This window comes from Ranitomeya imitator, chromosome 5, assembly GCF_032444005.1.
Source record: "Ranitomeya imitator isolate aRanImi1 chromosome 5, aRanImi1.pri, whole genome shotgun sequence".
Classification (NCBI taxonomy): domain Eukaryota; kingdom Metazoa; phylum Chordata; class Amphibia; order Anura; family Dendrobatidae; genus Ranitomeya; species Ranitomeya imitator.
The window spans coordinates 402,940,554-402,959,066 of NC_091286.1; the positions used below are offsets into that span (position 1 = coordinate 402,940,554).

Below are 18,513 nucleotides of genomic sequence, written 5' to 3' on the forward strand. Positions count from 1 at the left end.
TTCTCCCCTGCGTTCACGGCTCCCCCATCCTTCTCCCCTGCGTTCACGGCTCCCCCATCCTTCTCCCCTGCGTTCACGGCTCCCCCATCCTTCTCCCCTGCGTGCTGGGCTCCCCCATCCTTCTCGTTCACGGCTCCCCCATCCTTCTCCCCTGCGTTCACGGCTCCCCCATCCTTCTCCCCTGCGTTCACGGCTCCCCATCTTTCTCCCTTGCGTTCACGGCTCCCCCATCCTTCTCCCCTGCGTGCATGCCTCCCCTATCCTCCCACCCTGCGTGCATGACTCCCCCATCCTCCCCTGTGTGCATGGCTCCCCCATCCTTCTCCCCTGTGTGCATGGCTCCCCCATCCTTCTCCCCTGTGTGCATGGCTCCCCCATCCTTCTCCCCTGTGTGCATGGCTCCCCATCCTTTATCCCTGTCATACTTACCTCTCACCGCGCGGCACAGAACAGAACTTCCTGGCATCTCTTCTGCAGCGTCTTCCTTCCTGTCTTCAGCGGTCACATGATAGCGCTAATTAAGGTCATGAATATGCGCATATTCATGACCTTAAATGAGCGGTACCATGTGACCGCTGAAGACAGGACGCGCTGCCGGCGCTGAGACGCAGTTGCAGCTACCGCTGGAGGAAGGTGAGTATTACTTCTTCAGGGAGGGGGGGCGGGAAGGAGGGAGGGAGGAGGGGGGGCAGGCAGGAGGGGGGCGGGCACTTGACCCCGGAGTTTTATGGAAAAAAAAAGCAAAAAAAAAAAAAACCTAGCAGCGCAAATCCAGTAGTGTGCCGCCCTCTCTCTTCTGCCGCCTGAGCCAAAGGGCTCAAATAGTCAAATCGCCAAACCGTAGCAGCGTCCCTGGCCGCCCTGCAGGGGCCCCCCAGAGCCTCCGGGCCCCGATGCAGCTGCACCGGTTGAACCGGCGGTATGTCCGCCCATGTGGAGGTCGAAAGTGTCCCAGGGAGGGTGGTGGGGAAAGTTTTGACTTTGAGGTTCCAGAAGGAGGAGTGCCCCAGAGGAAGGCTGGGCAGAAGAAGACGCGTGTAGAGGAGTGTATGGAGGTCAGCAGCTCTGAAAGCTGCTCGGCGCAGATGGTGGAGGAGGACAGTGGCGACACTGCTTAGTTATGTGCTATTATTTCAGTAGCTAGGTGTTTTTGTATATAGCATTTGCCTTTAAAATGTTTTTTTGCTTTTTTATGTTTTTCATGTGAGTTGTTTAATGTCCTTTTTGTAGGTTGTTTTTTTTAGTATTTTTGTTTCTGTGTATGTTATGGGTTTTGTAATTATATCACAAAATGTGAGGGTCTTTAAAAACAGGTTGCGGCGGGCGGCCATTTTGGATTTTTTTGCAACGCAAAAAGCAGGAATTTTTTGTTTGCAGGAGTGTGGGATTGTGGATGATGTGAAGGGGAGTGAATGGCCTCATGGTGTGTCTGTGTGGTCAGGGAGTGCCTGTAATAAAAATGATGGTGTGGGTTTTTTGGTGAAGGGAAATTATGTGTGTTTGTGTGACTATATGGTGATTGAGGTTGGGAGGTGTGTGTTGGCTAATTTTGAGTTTAGAAATGTTTGTTTTTGTGTTATTAATGTATATGCGCCTGTGGAAAACAGGAGCGTAAAGTTTTATTTGAAAAAATTTAGTTTTTTATTCCAGGGAGAGTACCTGTTGTGATAGTGGGTGATATGAACTGTGATGTGGGAAGTGTGAATGTGGATGTGTCAGGGAAAGTGTTAATGGATATGGTGGGTGATTTTGGTTTAAAAGATATACAGCGTGCATGCAAGATAACTCCGTTGTTAAATACGTTTTTTTCTGATAGTGGGAGGGTGGCGTCAAGATTGGATTATTGTTTTGTTTTAAAAAAATCTGATTCCTGTTAGTTATGCACAGGAGAGTGTGGTTTTTTCGGATCATGTGTGTATGAAGTGTGAATTGGATTTGCATGTTAATGAGGTAGCTGGGAAAGGTGTGTGGAAGTTGAATGTGAGCTTGCTGGAAGGAGAGGGTGTGAGAGAGGAGTATGAAAGACATTATGCAGAATGGTGTGGGTGCAGGAGTGATTTCAGAAATGTGTGTGAATGGTGGGATTGGGTTAAATGGAAAACCAAGAGTTTTTTTTTAAACACTCGGGTACAAGTGTGCGGCTGCAAAGAGAGAAAGGTTTGTTTTTTTAAATGCAAGACTGAGTGTGTTGTATAAGTTGAGGGACGGAGGAATGGATGTGAGTGAAGATTTAGTGAAGGTGAAAAAAGAAGTAAATGATTTTTTGTTAGAAAGAAGGAGGAGTATTGTGTACAGGGCCAAGATAGAAAATTTTGTAGAAGAATGAGAAGTGTTCGCGTTTTTTCTTTAAAAAAGTTTTTGGGAAGAGACAGAGTATGAGTGTTTTGAATGGGATGGATGGAAATTAAGTTAGTGGTGCGGACTTGTGTGAGGAAGTGGCAAAGTTTTATGATGATTTGTATGCTGTGAAATGGAGGGATGAAGGTTTGGAGAGTGAGGTGCTGAGTGTTTTGGAAAATAGTTTGAATAGGATAGAAAGGGAAAGTTTGATGGGTGATGTGACGGATGAAGAAGTATGGAAGGTGGTGTGTAGCATGGCGTTGAATAAAACACCGGGGGAGGATGGTTTACCGGTGGAATTTTATCGTGTGATGTGGGATGTGATTGGGAAAGATTTTGTGGATGTATGTAAGTATATGTGGGCGAATGCAGAGGTGGCAAATGGTATGCGTGCAGGGGTGGTTGTGTTATTGCCAAAAAAAGGTGATTTGAAAAACCTAAAAAATTGGAGGCCGATCACATTGCTAAATTGTGATTATAAGATTTATGCGAAACTTTTGGCTAACAGGATGCGTGGCGTGGTTGGGAGTGTGGTGGGTGAGGAGCAATGTTGTGCGGTGCCTGGAAGACGAATACATGGAAGTTTGTGTATGTTGAGAGATTGTTTGTGGGACTGCATGAATCGTAAGAAGGGGGTGTATGTGTTGAGTTTGGATTTTGAGAAGGCGTATGATAGATTGGCACATGGTTTTTTGTTTAGTGTGTTGGTGAAGATGGGTTTTCCTTCTGAGTTAGTTGAGAGAGTGAGAAGTTTGTATAAGAACATTTATAGTTGTGTGTTGTTGAATGGAAATGTAGGGAGGAGAGTAAATGTATTTTCGGGTGTTCGGCAGGGGTGCCCTTTGTCCTCTATCGTATTTATTTGCGCAATTGAGCCTTTGTTATGTCTGTTAAGAAAAGATAAGGTGATTCGGGGTGTGCAAGTACCGGGGGGTGGGGGGAGAGAGTGGAAGATGAGTGGCTATATGGATGATGTGTGTGTGCTGTGTGATTCAGAGTGTTCAGTACGGCGTGTGAAGTTGTTGGTTTCTATTTTTTGTGGAGCATCTGCTTTTAAAGTGAATTGGGAGAAGAGTGAGTGTAAGAATTTTGGGGGGAGGAGTCTGAGCGATGATGCTGGAGTGAATGTGGTGAGTGGATCGATAAAGGTTTTGGGTGTGAAATTTTCAGAGAAATTGGATGGAGAGGAAAGCTGGGTGGATGTGAGGGAGAGGGTGGAGCGTAAGTTAAATTTTTGGAGTTTGAGGGATCTTACGTTTTTTGGTAAAATTTTAGTTATTAAGAGTGTTGTGTTACCTATTTTTTTGTATGTTGCGATGGTTTTTCCACCAAGCTACATGTGTATTAGAAGATTAAATAGGGTTTTGTTTGTCTTTTCTTGGGGTTCAAGTATGGAGCGTTCAAGGAGAGAGATTGTTATGAAGAGTTTGGATAAGGGGAGACTGGGTTTCCCAAATTTGAATGTATTTTTCGGCGTGAATATTATGGGGTTTGTACTAGGCGTGATTAGGATGGATGGGAAGAATGCATGTATGTGCAGGTTTTTGTTTGGAAATTTCTTGTTTCGTTTGAAATGGCGTGAAAGAGATCTTAGGAGCCCAGTGGCTTTTGAGGTTCCTGTGTGGTATGTGTGGGTTTACAGATTTTTAGTGAAGTATGAACTGTATGATGTGGATGTGAGATTGTTAGAAAAGAAGAAAGCTGTATATAAGATGATTGAGTGTAGAGAGGTGGAATGTGACATTATTGTTGGACGAGCTCATAGGTTGTCCTTGCCAGATCTTAAATTGGTAAGAGGGGATGATGTGCAGAAAGTATGGAAGAAGGTACGTATGAATGGTATGACAAATAGGCAGAGTGAGATTGTATGGCAGTCATTGCATGGGCTGTTACCAGTGAGGGAGTTTATGAAAAATCGGGGTTTAGTGAGGAGTGAGAAGTGTCCGAGGAGTGGATGTGTTGGGAGTGAGAGTGTGGTGCATTTGTTCTGGAATTGTCAGTATGCTAGAAGTGTGATTGCAGGTCTGGGTCTGTTGTGTAAGGAGCTGTGTGAGGTGAATCTGTTGTCTTTTGAGCTTTTTATGTTTGGATTGGGTATGTGTGGGGAAAAGGAGAGAGTATTGTGGTTCATGATGGCATGTATAAAAGAGGTATTGTGGGATGTGAGGAATATGTATGTGTTTAAAAAGAAGGATATTGAGGTTAAAAATTGTATAAGAATCATTTTGGGAAAATTGTATTTTTGCTTTGTGTGTGATCAGAGGAGGAGAGGGGAGGTGGATGCAGAGGGAATTTGGAAAACTAAAAAGTGGAAACATTTTGTTAATGTATCTTGAGGATGTTTTTGGTTGTTAACAATACATTTTGTTGTGTTTTCCAATGATGATGGGAACAGCGGTTACGTTGAGTATGTGGCACGCTGTTTTGGGAGTTGAGTTCCGTATAGTTGTGGTTACCTGACTGTGGAACTTCCCATCTGAGGAAAAAAAATAAATCAGTGTCAGGCCTCGGGGAGGCACAAATACAAAACCATTTCTGGTTATCGCCTTTTGGCTATGATTGATCGTCGTCATCGCCACCCAAGATCAATTGTAGTATCTGTTCTTATCAGTTTAATATCTGATACGTCTCCTAATTGGAGACTATATAGTAAATGGATTTTTAGGACAGGGAGATGGAAAAAGAGCTTGCTCTGTCCACTCCACGCATTGATCCGTTATTGCGGTATCTCCGGGAACAGTGCACTCCTTCTCTGATCCGGCTTCCAAATACAGATTGAATTGAAATCAGCACACGTTGTAACATAGTAACATAGTAACATAGTTAGTAAGGCCGAAAAAAGACATTTGTCCATCCAGTTCAGCCTATATTCCATCATAATAAATCCCCAGATCTACGACCTTCTACAGAACCTAATAATTGTATGATACAATATTGTTCTGCTCCAGGAAGACATCCAGGCCTCTCTTGAACCCCTCGACTGAGTTCGCCATCACCACCTCCTCAGGCAAGCAATTCCAGATTCTCACCGCCCTAACAGTAAAGAATCCTCTTCTATGTTGGTGAAAAAACCTTCTATCCTCCAGACGCAAAGAATGCCCCCTTGTGCCCGTCACCTTCCTTGGTATAAACAGATCCTCAGCGAGATATTTGTATTGTCCCCTTATATACTTATACATGGTTATTAGATCGCCCCTCAGTCGTCTTTTTTCTAGACTAAATAATCCTAATTTCGCTAATCTATCTGGGTATTGTAGTTCTCCCATCCCCTTTATTAATTTTGTTGCCCTCCTTTGTACTCGCTCTAGTTGTGTTTTAACCCATTATGTGAATTCTTTTCAGGGTCAAAGTTACACATTTCAGATGCCAAATGCATTTTGCTAGATTTAACTTCACCAATTGCAACATTTTGCGCGCGCATTGTTTGCACCTATGCATGTCAAGCATTGTATTGTGTTCAATATGAAATCTATCAATCAATCAATCTCTACTGGTTGCAACCGGTGTGTGAAGATGTGGACACATATTTGGCCTATGTTACAGTGTTGCAAATATATCGTCTGCAAAGTTAGGCCCCTTGCTATCAGTACTTAGTGTTTTAATTTAAGTAACCCAGAAGTAGTTCTGCCATACATACCACGTTTGTGACAGCATGATTTCTTTTGTAAAACATTGTCTCCCTCTTGGGGACCACTGACTTTTACATTTGGTGTATATGTATTTAAAGAAAGGAAACATTGTCTCTGTGCTGATCTTGAATACGCTGCCTATCTCCACCTGTGTGAGTATTCTAATGCTTTCTGGCAACCAGGTGCGCTGCCTGCATTAGATAGAATCTGCGCGCGGAACCCTCACATGTCACAATGGGCCCTTGGCCATGCTCCAGAACCCTCACGTGTCACAATGGGCCCTTGGCCATGCTCTGGAACCCTCACGTGTCACAATGAGCTTAGAACCCTCACGTGTCACAATGGGCCCAGGGCCATGCTCCGGAACCCTCACATGTCACAATGGGCCCTTGGCCATGCTCCGGAACCCTCGCGTGTCACAATGGGCTTGGAACCCTCATGTGTCACAATGGGCCCTTGGCCATGCTCCGGAACCCTCACGTGTCACAATGCGACCTTGGCCATGCTCTGGAACCCACGCATGTCACAATGGGCTTGGAACCCTCACGTGTCACAATGGGCCCTTGGCCTATAAAAAGCAGTGCGGTGGCAGTCCTCTTCAGTCTGCTGCTGGAACAGCGGCGGGCAGCATGGTGATAAGTAGGCAGCAGGGTCTATACCCAGCATCAGGAGAGCTAAGGGAAGACAGCTGCTCTCATGTTTGTTTTTTCAATTTCCCTCTCGCATACCTCCTCCTGGCACTCAGTAAGTAGTGCACCTTGGAACAAAGAGGGGGGAGGGTTACAATAGGTGGGGTTATGCAGATTAAAAATGAGTGGCTCACAGCTTGAACATAGAGCAGATCTGTCATTGTGAAGGCGTCCGGTTTGCTAAAGTGTCCTCCTCAGGGCAATCTTTTGCTCCATCTCCCCAAAGGGTATCAGTGTTAGGCCTTGGTGCGGCACAATTGCAAGACGATTTCTGGTTATGGCTTCTTGGCCTTCTGGCTAGGATGAAGGATCAGTGTCAGGCCTCGGGGCGGCACAAATACAAAACCATTTCTGGTTATCGCCTTTTGGCTATGATTGATTGTCGTCGCCGCCGCCCAAGATTAATTGTAGTATCTGTTCTTACCAGTTTAATTGTTGTGAATTCTGTGGCAGAGCTCCCTCCTGTGGTCACAAGTGGTACTGCGGCTTCTGAGTTTCCTTCCTCAGGTGATGTGGTGAAGTCGTTAGGTGCTGCTCTATTTAACTCCACCTAGTGCTTTGCTCCTGGCCTCCAGTCTATGTTCTAGTATTGGTCTTGCTTCCTTCTGGATCGTTCCTGTGGCCTGTCTGCTCTGCATAAGCTAAGTTTTGCTTGTGTTATTTTTGCTATTTTTTCTGTCCAGCTTGCTTAATTGTTTTTTTTCTGGCTTGCTGGAAGCTCTGGGACGCAGAGGGAGCACCTCCGTACCGTTAGTCGTGCGGAGGGTCTTTTTGCCCCCTCTGCGTGGTTGTTTGTAGGGTTTTGTGTTGACCGCAAAGTTATCTTTCCCATCTTCGCTCTGTTCAGTAAGTTGGGCCTCACTTTGCTAAATCTATTTCATCTCTGCGTTTGTATTTTCATCTCTACTCACAGTCATTATATGTGGGGGGCTGCCTTTTCCTTTGGGGTATTTCTCTGAGGCAAGGTAGGCTTATTTTTCTATCTTAGGCCTAGCTAGTTTCTCAGGCTGTGCCGAGTTGCATAGGGAGCGTTAGGCGCAATCCACGGCTGCCTCTAGTGTGGTTGGATAGGATTAGGGATTGCGGTCAACAGAGTTCCCACGTCTCAGAGCTCGTCCTTTGTCTTTTGGTTATTGTCAGGTCACTTTGTGTGCTCTGAACTTCAAGGTCGATTGTGGTTCTGAATTACCTAATCATAACAGTACTGGAGGCCCAAAGTACTAATGCTTCTCAATAGAGGGAAAAGAGAAGTTCTGAGACCATTTTTTTTTCTTTGCACTGTGTTTTGCCTTTTTTTTCCACTAGACATTTGGGTGGTTCAGGATACAGGTGTAGTGATGGACATTAAAGGTCTGTCTTCATGTGTGGATCATCTCACTGCAAGAGTACAAAATATTCAAGACTTTGTGGTTCAGAATTCTATGTTAGAACCAAGAATTCCTATTCCTGATTTTTTTTCTGGAGATAGAGCTAAATTTCTGAGTTTCAAAAATAATTGTAAACTGTTTCTGGCTTTGAAACCTCGCTCCTCTGGTGACCCAGTTCAACAAGTTAGGATCATTATTTTTTTATTACGTGGCGACCCTCAAGACTGGGCATTTTCCCTTGCGCCAGGAGATCCTGCATTATGTAATATTGATGCGTTTTTCCTGGCGCTCGGATTGCTGTACGATGAACCTAATTCGGTGGATCAGGCAGAGAAAAATTTGCTGGCTCTGTGTCAGGGTCAGGATGAGATAGAGATTTATTGTCAGAAGTTTAGAAAGTGGTCTGTGCTCACTCAATGGAATGAAGGTGCGCTGGCAGCTATTTTCAGAAAGGGTCTCTCTGAAGCCCTTAAGGATGTGATGGTGGGATTTCCCATGCCTGCTGGTCTGAATGAGTCTATGTCTTTGGCCATTCAGATCGGTCGACGCTTGCGTGAGCGTAAATCTGTGCACCATTTGGCGGTATTATCCGAGCATAAACCTGAGCCTATGCAGTGCGATAGGACTTTGACCAGAGTTGAACGGCAAGAACACAGACGTCAGAATGGGCTGTGTTTCTACTGTGGTGATTCCACTCATGCTATCTCCGATTGTCATAAGCGCACTAAGCGGTTCACTAGGTCTGCCACCATTGGTACGGTACAGTCAAAATTTCTTTTGTCCGTTACTTTGATCTGCTCTTTGTCATCTTATTCTGTCATGGCATTTGTGGATTCAGGCGCTGCCCTGAATTTGATGGACTTGGAGTATGCTAGGCGTTGTGGGTTTTTCTTGGAGCCCTTGCAGTGTCCTACTCCATTGAGAGGAATTGATGCTACGCCTTTGGCCAAGAATAAGCCTCAGTACTGGACCCAGCTGACCATGTGCATGGCTCCTGCACATCAGGAGGATATTCGCTTTCTGGTGTTGCATAATCTGCATGATGTGGTCGTGTTGGGGTTGCCATGGCTACAAGTCCATAACCCAGTATTAGATTGGAAATCAATGTCTGTGTCCAGCTGGGGTTGTCAGAGGGTACATGGTGATGTTCCATTTCTGTCTATTTCGTCATCCACCCCTTCTGAGGTCCCAGAGTTCTTGTCTGATTACCGGGATGTATTTGATGAGCCCAAGTCCAATGCCCTACCTCCGCATAGGGATTGTGATTGTGCTATCGATTTGATTCCTGGTAGTAAGTTTCCTAAAGGTCGACTGTTTAATTTATCTGTACCTGAGCACGCTGCTATGCGGAGTTACGTGAAGGAGTCCTTGGAGAAAGGTCATATTCGCCCGTCATTGTCGCCATTGGGAGCGGGGTTCTTTTTTGTGGCCAAGAAGGATGGTTCGCTGAGACCTTGTATAGATTACCGCCTTCTAAATAAAATCACGGTCAAATTTCAGTACCCCTTTCCGCTGCTATCTGATTTGTTTGCTCGGATCAAGGGGGCTAGTTGGTTCACCAAGATAGATCTTCGTGGTGCGTATAATCTTGTGCGTATTAAGCGGGGCGATGAATGGAAAACTGCATTTAATACGCCCAAGGGCCATTTTGAGTACCTAGTTATGCCTTTCGGACTTGCCAATGCTCCATCGGTGTTTCAGTCCTTTATGCATGACATCTTCCGAGAGTACCTGGATAAATTCCTGATTGTATACTTGGATGATATTTTGGTCTTCTCGGATGATTGGAAGTCTCATGTGAAGCAGGTCAGAATGGTGTTCCAGGTCCTGCGTGCTAATTCTTTGTTTGTGAAGGGATCAAAGTGTCTCTTTGGTGTTCAGAAGGTTTCATTTTTGGGGTTCATTTTTTCCCCTTCTACTATCGAGATGGACCCTGTTAAGGTCCAGGCCATCTATGATTGGACTCAGCCGACATCTCTGAAGAGTCTGCAAAAGTTCCTGGGCTTTGCTAATTTTTATCGTCGCTTCATCTGTAATTTTTCTAGTATTGCTAAACCATTGACCGATTTGACCAAGAAGGGTGCTGATATGGTCAATTGGTCTTCTGCTGCTGTGGAAGCTTTTCAAGAGTTAAAGCGTCGTTTTTCTTCTGCCCCTGTGTTGTGTCAACGAGATGTTTCGCTTCCGTTCCAGGTCGAGGTTGATGCTTCTGAAATTGGAGCGGGGGCTGTTTTGTCGCAGAGAAGTTCTGATTGCTCGGTGATGAAACCATGCGCCTTCTTTTCCAGGAAGTTTTCGCCTGCTGAGCGAAATTATGACGTTGGCAATCGAGAGTTGCTGGCCATGAAGTGGGCATTCGAGGAGTGGCGTCATTGGCTTGAAGGAGCTAAGCATCGCGTGGTGGTCTTGACTGATCACAAGAACTTGACTTATCTCGAGTCTGCCAAATGGTTGAATCCTAGACAGGCTCGTTGGTCACTGTTTTTCTCCCGTTTTGACTTTGTGGTTTCGTACCTTCCGGGCTCTAAAAATGTGAAGGCGGATGCTCTGTCTAGGAGTTTTGTGCCCGACTCTCCGGGTTTGTCTGAGCCGGCGGGTATTCTCAAAGAGGGAGTAATTTTGTCTGCCATCTCCCCTGATTTGCGGCGGGTGCTGCAAAAATTTCAGGCTAATAAACCTGATCGTTGCCCAGCGGAGAAACTGTTTGTCCCTGATAGGTGGACGAATAAAGTTATCTCTGAGGTTCATTGTTCGGTGTTGGCTGGTCATCCTGGAATCTTTGGTACCAGAGATTTAGTGGCTAGATCCTTTTGGTGGCCGTCTCTGTCGCGGGATGTGCGTTCTTTTGTGCAGTCCTGTGGGATTTGTGCTCGGGCTAAGCCCTGCTGTTCTCGTGCCAGTGGGTTGCTTTTGCCCTTGCCGGTCCCGAAGAGGCCTTGGACACATATCTCTATGGATTTTATTTCGGATCTCCCCGTCTCTCAAAAAATGTCGGTCATTTGGGTGGTTTGTGATCGCTTCTCTAAGATGATCCATTTGGTACCCTTGTCTAAATTACCTTCCTCCTCTGATTTGGTGCCATTGTTCTTCCAGCATGTGGTTCGTTTACATGGCATTCCAGAGAACATTGTTTCTGACAGAGGTTCCCAGTTTGTTTCGAGGTTTTGGCGAGCTTTTTGTGCTAGGATGGGCATTGATTTGTCTTTTTCCTCGGCTTTCCATCCTCAGACTAATGGCCAGACCGAACGAACCAATCAGACCTTGGAAACATATCTGAGATGCTTTGTTTCTGCTGATCAGGATGATTGGGTGTCCTTCTTGCCTTTGGCTGAGTTCGCCCTTAATAATTGGGCCAGCTCGGCTACCTTGGTTTCGCCGTTTTTCTGCAACTCTGGGTTCCATCCTCGTTTCTCTTCAGGGCAGGTTGAGTCTTCGGACTGTCCTGGTGTGGATACGGTGGTGGACAGGTTACAGCAGATTTGGACTCATGTAGTGGACAATTTGACCTTGTCCCAGGAGAAGGCTCAACGTTTCGCTAATCGCAGACGCTGTGTGGGTCCCCGACTTCGTGTTGGGGATTTGGTTTGGTTGTCATCTCGTCATATTCCTATGAAGGTTTCCTCTCCTAAGTTTAAGCCTCATTTCATTGGTCCGTATAGGATTTCTGAGGTTCTTAATCCTGTGTCTTTTCGTTTGACCCTTCCAGATTCTTTTTCCATCCATAACGTATTCCATAGGTCATTGTTGCGGAGATACGTGGCACCTATGGTTCCTGTCATGATCCCAAAGGCAGGGGATCACAAAAATGACAAGCACAGATACAAACAAGCTCTAGGGCGATGGAACCTGAGCTGACCGCGACCCTGAACCTAACACACAAATAAAAGTAGCCGGGGAACGTGCCTACGATGATCCTAGACGTCTCGCTCCAGCCGAAGATCTAACTTCCCCTATCAGAAGAAACACAGACCTCTCTTGCCTCCAGAGAAATACCCCACAGCAAATAGCAGCCCCCCACATATAATGACGGTGAAATGAGAGGAAAGCACATACGTAGTATGAAAACAGTTTCAGCAAAATGAGGCCCGCTAAAGCTAGATAGCAGAGGATACAAAAGTGAACTGCGCGGTCAGCGAAAAACCCTTCAAAAAACCATCCTGAAATTACTTGAACTCATGTGCCAACTCATGGTACATGAAAAGCAATTTCAGCCCACTAGAGCAACCAGCAGCAGAGAATCACATATCTGCAGGCTGGACTAAAAACCAAATTAAGCAAAACACAAAACAGGAAAATCCAAACTTAGCTTGTCCAGAAGGTTCTAGGAGCAGGGAGCAGAGGTAACAAGACACACTGGATACATTGATAACCGGCGAGGAAATGCCAGCAAAGCCAGGTTAAATAGGAAACTCCCATATGCTGATGGAACAGGTGGAACCCAGAAACCCAGGAAAGACAAGTCACCCAGTACCATCAGTAACCACCAGAGGGAGCCCAAAAACAGAACTCACAACAGTACCCCCCCCTTGAGGAGGGGTCACCGAACCCTCACGAGAACCACCAGGGCGACCAGGATGAGCCCCATGAAAAGCGCGAACCAAATCATCAGCATGAACATCCGAGGCAACCACCCAAGAATTATCCTCCTGACCATAACCCTTCCACTTGACCAAATACTGGAGTTTCCGTCTGGAAACACGAGAATCCAAGATCTTCTCCACAACATACTCCAATTCTCCCTCCACCAGCACTGGAGCAGGAGGCTCAAGAGAAGGAACAACAGGTACCTCATACTTCCGCAACAACGACCGATGAAACACATTATGAATAGCAAACGATGCCGGGAGATCCAAACGAAACGACACAGGGTTAAGAATTTCCAAGATCCTATAGGGACCGATGAACCGAGGCTTGAACTTAGGAGAAGAGACCTTCATAGGAACAAAACGAGAAGACAACCACACCAAGTCACCAACAAGAAGTCGAGGACCCACGCGGCGACGGCGATTTTCAAACTGCTGAGCCTTCTCCTGGGACAACTTCAAATTGTCCACCACATGACTCCAAATCCGATGCAACCTATCCACCACCATGTCCACTCCAGGACAATCAGAAGGTTCCACCTGACCAGAGGAAAAACGAGGATGAAACCCCGAATTACAAAAGAAAGGAGAAACCAAGGTAGCAGAACTAGCCCGATTATTAAGCGCAAACTCGGCCAGCGGCAAAAAGGTAACCCAGTCATCCTGATCAGCAGAAACAAAACACCTTAAATAAGTTTCCAAGGTCTGATTAGTTCGTTCAGTCTGGCCATTCGTCTGAGGATGGAATGCAGACGAAAAGGACAAATCAATGCCCATCTTAGCACAGAAAGTCCGCCAAAATCTAGACACAAACTGGGATCCCCTGTCAGAAACGATGTTCTCCGGAATCCCATGCAAACGAACCACATTCTGAAAAAACAGAGGGACCAACTCAGAGGAGGAAGGCAACTTAGGCAAGGGTACCAGATGAACCATTTTAGAAAAGCGATCACACACAACCCAGATGACTGACATTTTTTGAGAGACAGGGAGATCCAAAATAAAGTCCATGGAAATGTGCGTCCAAGGCCTCTTCGGGATAGGCAAAGGTGACAACAATCCACTGGCCCGAGAACAGCAAGGCTTAGCCCGAGCACAAACCTCACAAGACTGCACAAAAGAACGCACATCCCTCGACAAGGAAGGCCACCAAAAAGACCTGGCCACCAAGTCTCTAGTACCAAATATTCCAGGATGACCTGCCAACGCAGAAGAATGGACCTCGGAGATGACTCTACTGGTCCAATTATCCGGAACAAACAGTCTCTCAGGCGGACAACGATCAGGTTTAGCCACCTGAAACTCCTGCAAAGCACGTCGCAAGTCTGGGGAGACAGCAGACAAAATCACCCCATCCCTAAGGATACCAGAGGGCTCAGAATTTCCAAGGGAGTCAGGCACAAAACTCCTAGAAAGAGCATCCGCCTTCACATTCTTTGAACCTGGCAGGTATGAAACCACAAAATTGAAACGAGAGAAAAACAGTGACCAACGAGCCTGTCTAGGATTCAGACGCCTGGCAGACTCAAGGTAAATCAAATTTTTGTGATCAGTCAAGACCACCACACGATGTCTAGCACCCTCTAACCAATGACGCCACTCCTCAAATGCCCACTTCATGGCCAAAAGTTCCCGATTACCAACATCATAATTCCGCTCAGCCGGCGAAAACTTTCTAGAAAAAAACGCGCATGGCTTCATCACTGAGCCATCGGAGCTTCTCTGTGACAAAACCGCCCCCGCTCCAATCTCGGAAGCATCAACCTCAACCTGAAAAGGGAGCGAAACATCTGGCTGACGCAACACAGGAGCAGAAGAAAACCGGCGCTTAAGTTCCTGAAAGGCCTCCACAGCCGCAGGAGACCAATTAGCAACATCAGCACCCTTCTTAGTCAAATCCGTCAAAGGCTTAACAACACTAGAAAAATTAGTTATAAAACGACGATAGAAATTAGCAAAGCCCAAGAACTTCTGTAGACTCTTAAGAGATGTAGGCTGCGTCCAGTCACAAATAGCCTGAACCTTGACGGGATCCATCTCAATAGTAGAAGGGGAAAAAATATACCCCAAGAAAGAAATCTTCTGGACTCCAAAGAGACACTTTGAGCCTTTTACAAACAAGGAATTGGCCCGCAGGACCTGAAACACCTTCCTGACCTGCTGAACATGAGACTCCCAGTCATCAGAAAAAACCAAAATATCATCCAAATACACAATCATAAATTTATCCAGATATTCACGGAAAATATCGTGCATAAAGGACTGGAAGACTGAAGGAGCATTAGAAAGTCCAAAAGGCATTACCAAATACTCAAAATGGCCCTCAGGCGTATTAAATGCGGTTTTCCACTCATCACCTTGCTTTATTCGTATAAGATTATACGCACCCCGAAGATCAATCTTAGTGAACCATTTAGCCCCCTTAATGCGAGCAAACAAATCAGTCAACAATGGCAAAGGATACTGATATTTTACGGTAATCTTATTCAAAAGACGATAATCTATACAAGGCCTCAAGGAACCATCTTTTTTGTCCACGAAAAAAAAACCTGCTCCCAAAGGGGACAAAGATGGACGGATATGTCCCTTTTCCAAGGACTCCTTAACATAATCCCGCATAGCAGTATGCTCTGGCACTGACAGATTGAACAAACGACCTTTAGGAAATTTACTGCCTGGAATTAAATTTATAGCACAATCGCAATCCCTGTGAGGAGGAAGCGAACTGAGCTTAGGCTCCTCAAAAACATCCCGAAAATCAGACAAAAACACAGGAATCTCAGAAGGAGTAGATGAAGCGATAGAAATCGGAGGTGCATCATCATGAACCCCCTGACAACCCCAGCTTAACACAGACATTGATTTCCAGTCAAGGACTGGATTATGAGTTTGTAACCATGGCAGACCAAGTACTAGAACATCATGCAAATTATACAGTACCAGGAAGCGAATCACCTCCTGATGAACGGGAGTCATACGCATGGTCACTTGTGTCCAGTACTGAGGTTTATTCATAGCCAAAGGTGTAGAGTCAATTCCCTTCAAAGGAATAGGGACTTCCAGAGGCTCCAGACTAAACCCACAGCGATTGGCAAATGACCAATCCATAAGACTCAGGGCAGCGCCTGAGTCCACATAGGCATCGACGGAAATGGATGATAATGAACAAATCAGAGTCACAGACAGAATGAACTTAGACTGTAAAGTACTAATGGCAACAGACTTATCAACCTTTTTTGTGCGTTTAGAGCATGCTGATATAACATGAGCTGAATCACCACAATAAAAGCACAACCCTTTTTTCCGCCTATACTTTTGCCGTTCACTTCTGGACTGAATTCTATCACATTGCATTATCTCAGGTGACGGTTCAGACGACACCGCCAAATGATGCACAGGTTTGCGCTCCCGTAAACGCCGATCAATCTGAACAGCCATAGTCATAGACTCATTCAGACCAGCAGGCGCAGGGAACCCCACCATAACATCTTTAATGGCCTCAGAAAGGCCATCTCTAAACTTTGCAGCCAGAGCGCACTCATTCCACTGAGTAAGCACCGACGACTTACGAAATTTTTGACAATAAATTTCTGCTTCATCTTGCCCCTGAGAGAGGGCCAACAAAGCTTTTTCAGCCTGAATCTCTTGGTTAGGTTCCTCATAGAGCAAACCCAATGCCAGAAAAAACGCATCCGCATTAAGCAACGCAGGGTCCCCTGGTGCCAATGCAAATACCCAATCCTGAGGGTCACCCCGCAGGAAAGATATAATTATCTTGACTTGCTGAGCAGGGTCTCCAGAGGAGCGAGATTTCAAAGAAAGAAACAACTTGCAATTGTTCCTAAAATTCAGAAAACGAGATCTATCTCCAGAAAAAAACTCTGGGACAGGAATTCTAGGTTCAGACATAGGAGCATGTACAACAAAATCCTGTATATTTTGAACCTTAGCGGCAAGATTATTCAGGCTGGAAGCCAAACTCTGGACGTCCATGATAAACAGCTGAGATCAGAGCCATTCAAAGATTAAGAGGAGGAGGAAGTAGCCAGGCTGCAATAAGGCTAGGCAGCAAACTCTGAGGGAAAGGGAAAAAAAAAAAAAAAAAAAACTTCCTCAGACTACTTATCCTCCTACTTCAGCCAATACAATTAACACTTTGTGGGCCGGTTATACTGTCATGATCCCAAAGGCAGGGGATCACAAAAATGACAAGCACAGATACAAACAAGCTCTAGGGCGATGGAACCTGAGCTGACCGCGACCCTGAACCTAACACACAAATAAAAGTAGCCGGGGAACGTGCCTACGATGATCCTAGACGTCTCGCTCCAGCCGAAGATCTAACTTCCCCTATCAGAAGAAACACAGACCTCTCTTGCCTCCAGAGAAATACCCCACAGCAAATAGCAGCCCCCCACATATAATGACGGTGAAATGAGAGGAAAGCACATACGTAGTATGAAAACAGTTTCAGCAAAATGAGGCCCGCTAAAGCTAGATAGCAGAGGATACAAAAGTGAACTGCGCGGTCAGCGAAAAACCCTTCAAAAAACCATCCTGAAATTACTTGAACTCATGTGCCAACTCATGGTACATGAAAAGCAATTTCAGCCCACTAGAGCAACCAGCAGCAGAGAATCACATATCTGCAGGCTGGACTAAAAACCAAATTAAGCAAAACACAAAACAGGAAAATCCAAACTTAGCTTGTCCAGAAGGTTCTAGGAGCAGGGAGCAGAGGTAACAAGACACACTGGATACATTGATAACCGGCGAGGAAATGCCAGCAAAGCCAGGTTAAATAGGAAACTCCCATATGCTGATGGAACAGGTGGAACCCAGAAACCCAGGAAAGACAAGTCACCCAGTACCATCAGTAACCACCAGAGGGAGCCCAAAAACAGAACTCACAACAGGTTCCATCTGTTGATCCTCCTGCCCCTGTTTTGGTGGAGGGGGAGTTGGAGTATATTGTGGAGAAGATTTTGGATTCTCGTGTTTCGAGACGGAAACTCCAGTATCTGGTTAAGTGGAAGGGTTATGGTCAGGAAGATAATTCCTGGGTCTTTGCCTCTGATGTCCATGCTGCCGATCTTGTTTGTGCCTTTCATATGGCTCATCCTGGTCGGCCTAGGGGCTCTGGTGAGGGTTCGGTGACCCCTCCTCAAGGGGGGGGTACTGTTGTGAATTCTGTGGCAGAGCTCCCTCCTGTGGTCACAAGTGGTACTGCGGCTTCTGAGTTTCCTTCCTCAGGTGATGTGGTGAAGTCGTTAGGTGCTGCTTTATTTAACTCCACCTACTGCTTTGCTCCTGGCCTCCAGTCTATGTTCTAGTATTGGTCTTGCTTCCTTCTGGATCGTTCCTGTGGCCTGTCTGCTCTGCATAAGCTAAGTTTTGCTTGTGTTATTTTTGTTTGCTATTTTTTCTGTCCAGCTTGCTTAATTGTTTTTTCTGGCTTGCTGGAAGCTCTGGGACGCAGAGGGAGCACCTCCGTACCGTTAGTCGGTGCGGAGGGTCTTTTTGCCCCCTCTGCGTGGTTGTTTGTAGGGTTTTGTGTTGACCGCAAAGTTATCTTTCCTATCTTCGGTCTGTTCAGTAAGTTGGGCCTCACTTTGCTAAATCTATTTCATCTCTGCGTTTGTATTTTCATCTCTACTCACAGTCATTATATGTGGGGGGCTGCCTTTTCCTTTGGGGTATTTCTCTGAGGCAAGGTAGGCTTATTTTTCTATCTTAGGCCTAGCTAGTTTCTCAGGCTGTGCCGAGTTGCATAGGGAGCGTTAGGCGCAATCCACGGCTGCCTCTAGTGTGGTTGGATAGGATTAGGGATTGCGGTCAACAGAGTTCCCACGTCTCAGAGCTCATCCTTTGTCTTTTGGTTATTGTCAGGTCACTTTGTGTGCTC

The 18,513-nt window shown here is 45.8% G+C and overlaps 1 pseudogene; it reads left to right on the forward strand.

Moving 5' to 3' along the window:
* Positions 1 to 4,881: 4,881 nt before the first annotated feature.
* LOC138640156 (U2 spliceosomal RNA) lies at positions 4,882 to 5,090 on the forward strand (annotated as a pseudogene).
* The last annotated feature ends 13,423 nt before the right edge of the window (positions 5,091 to 18,513 follow it).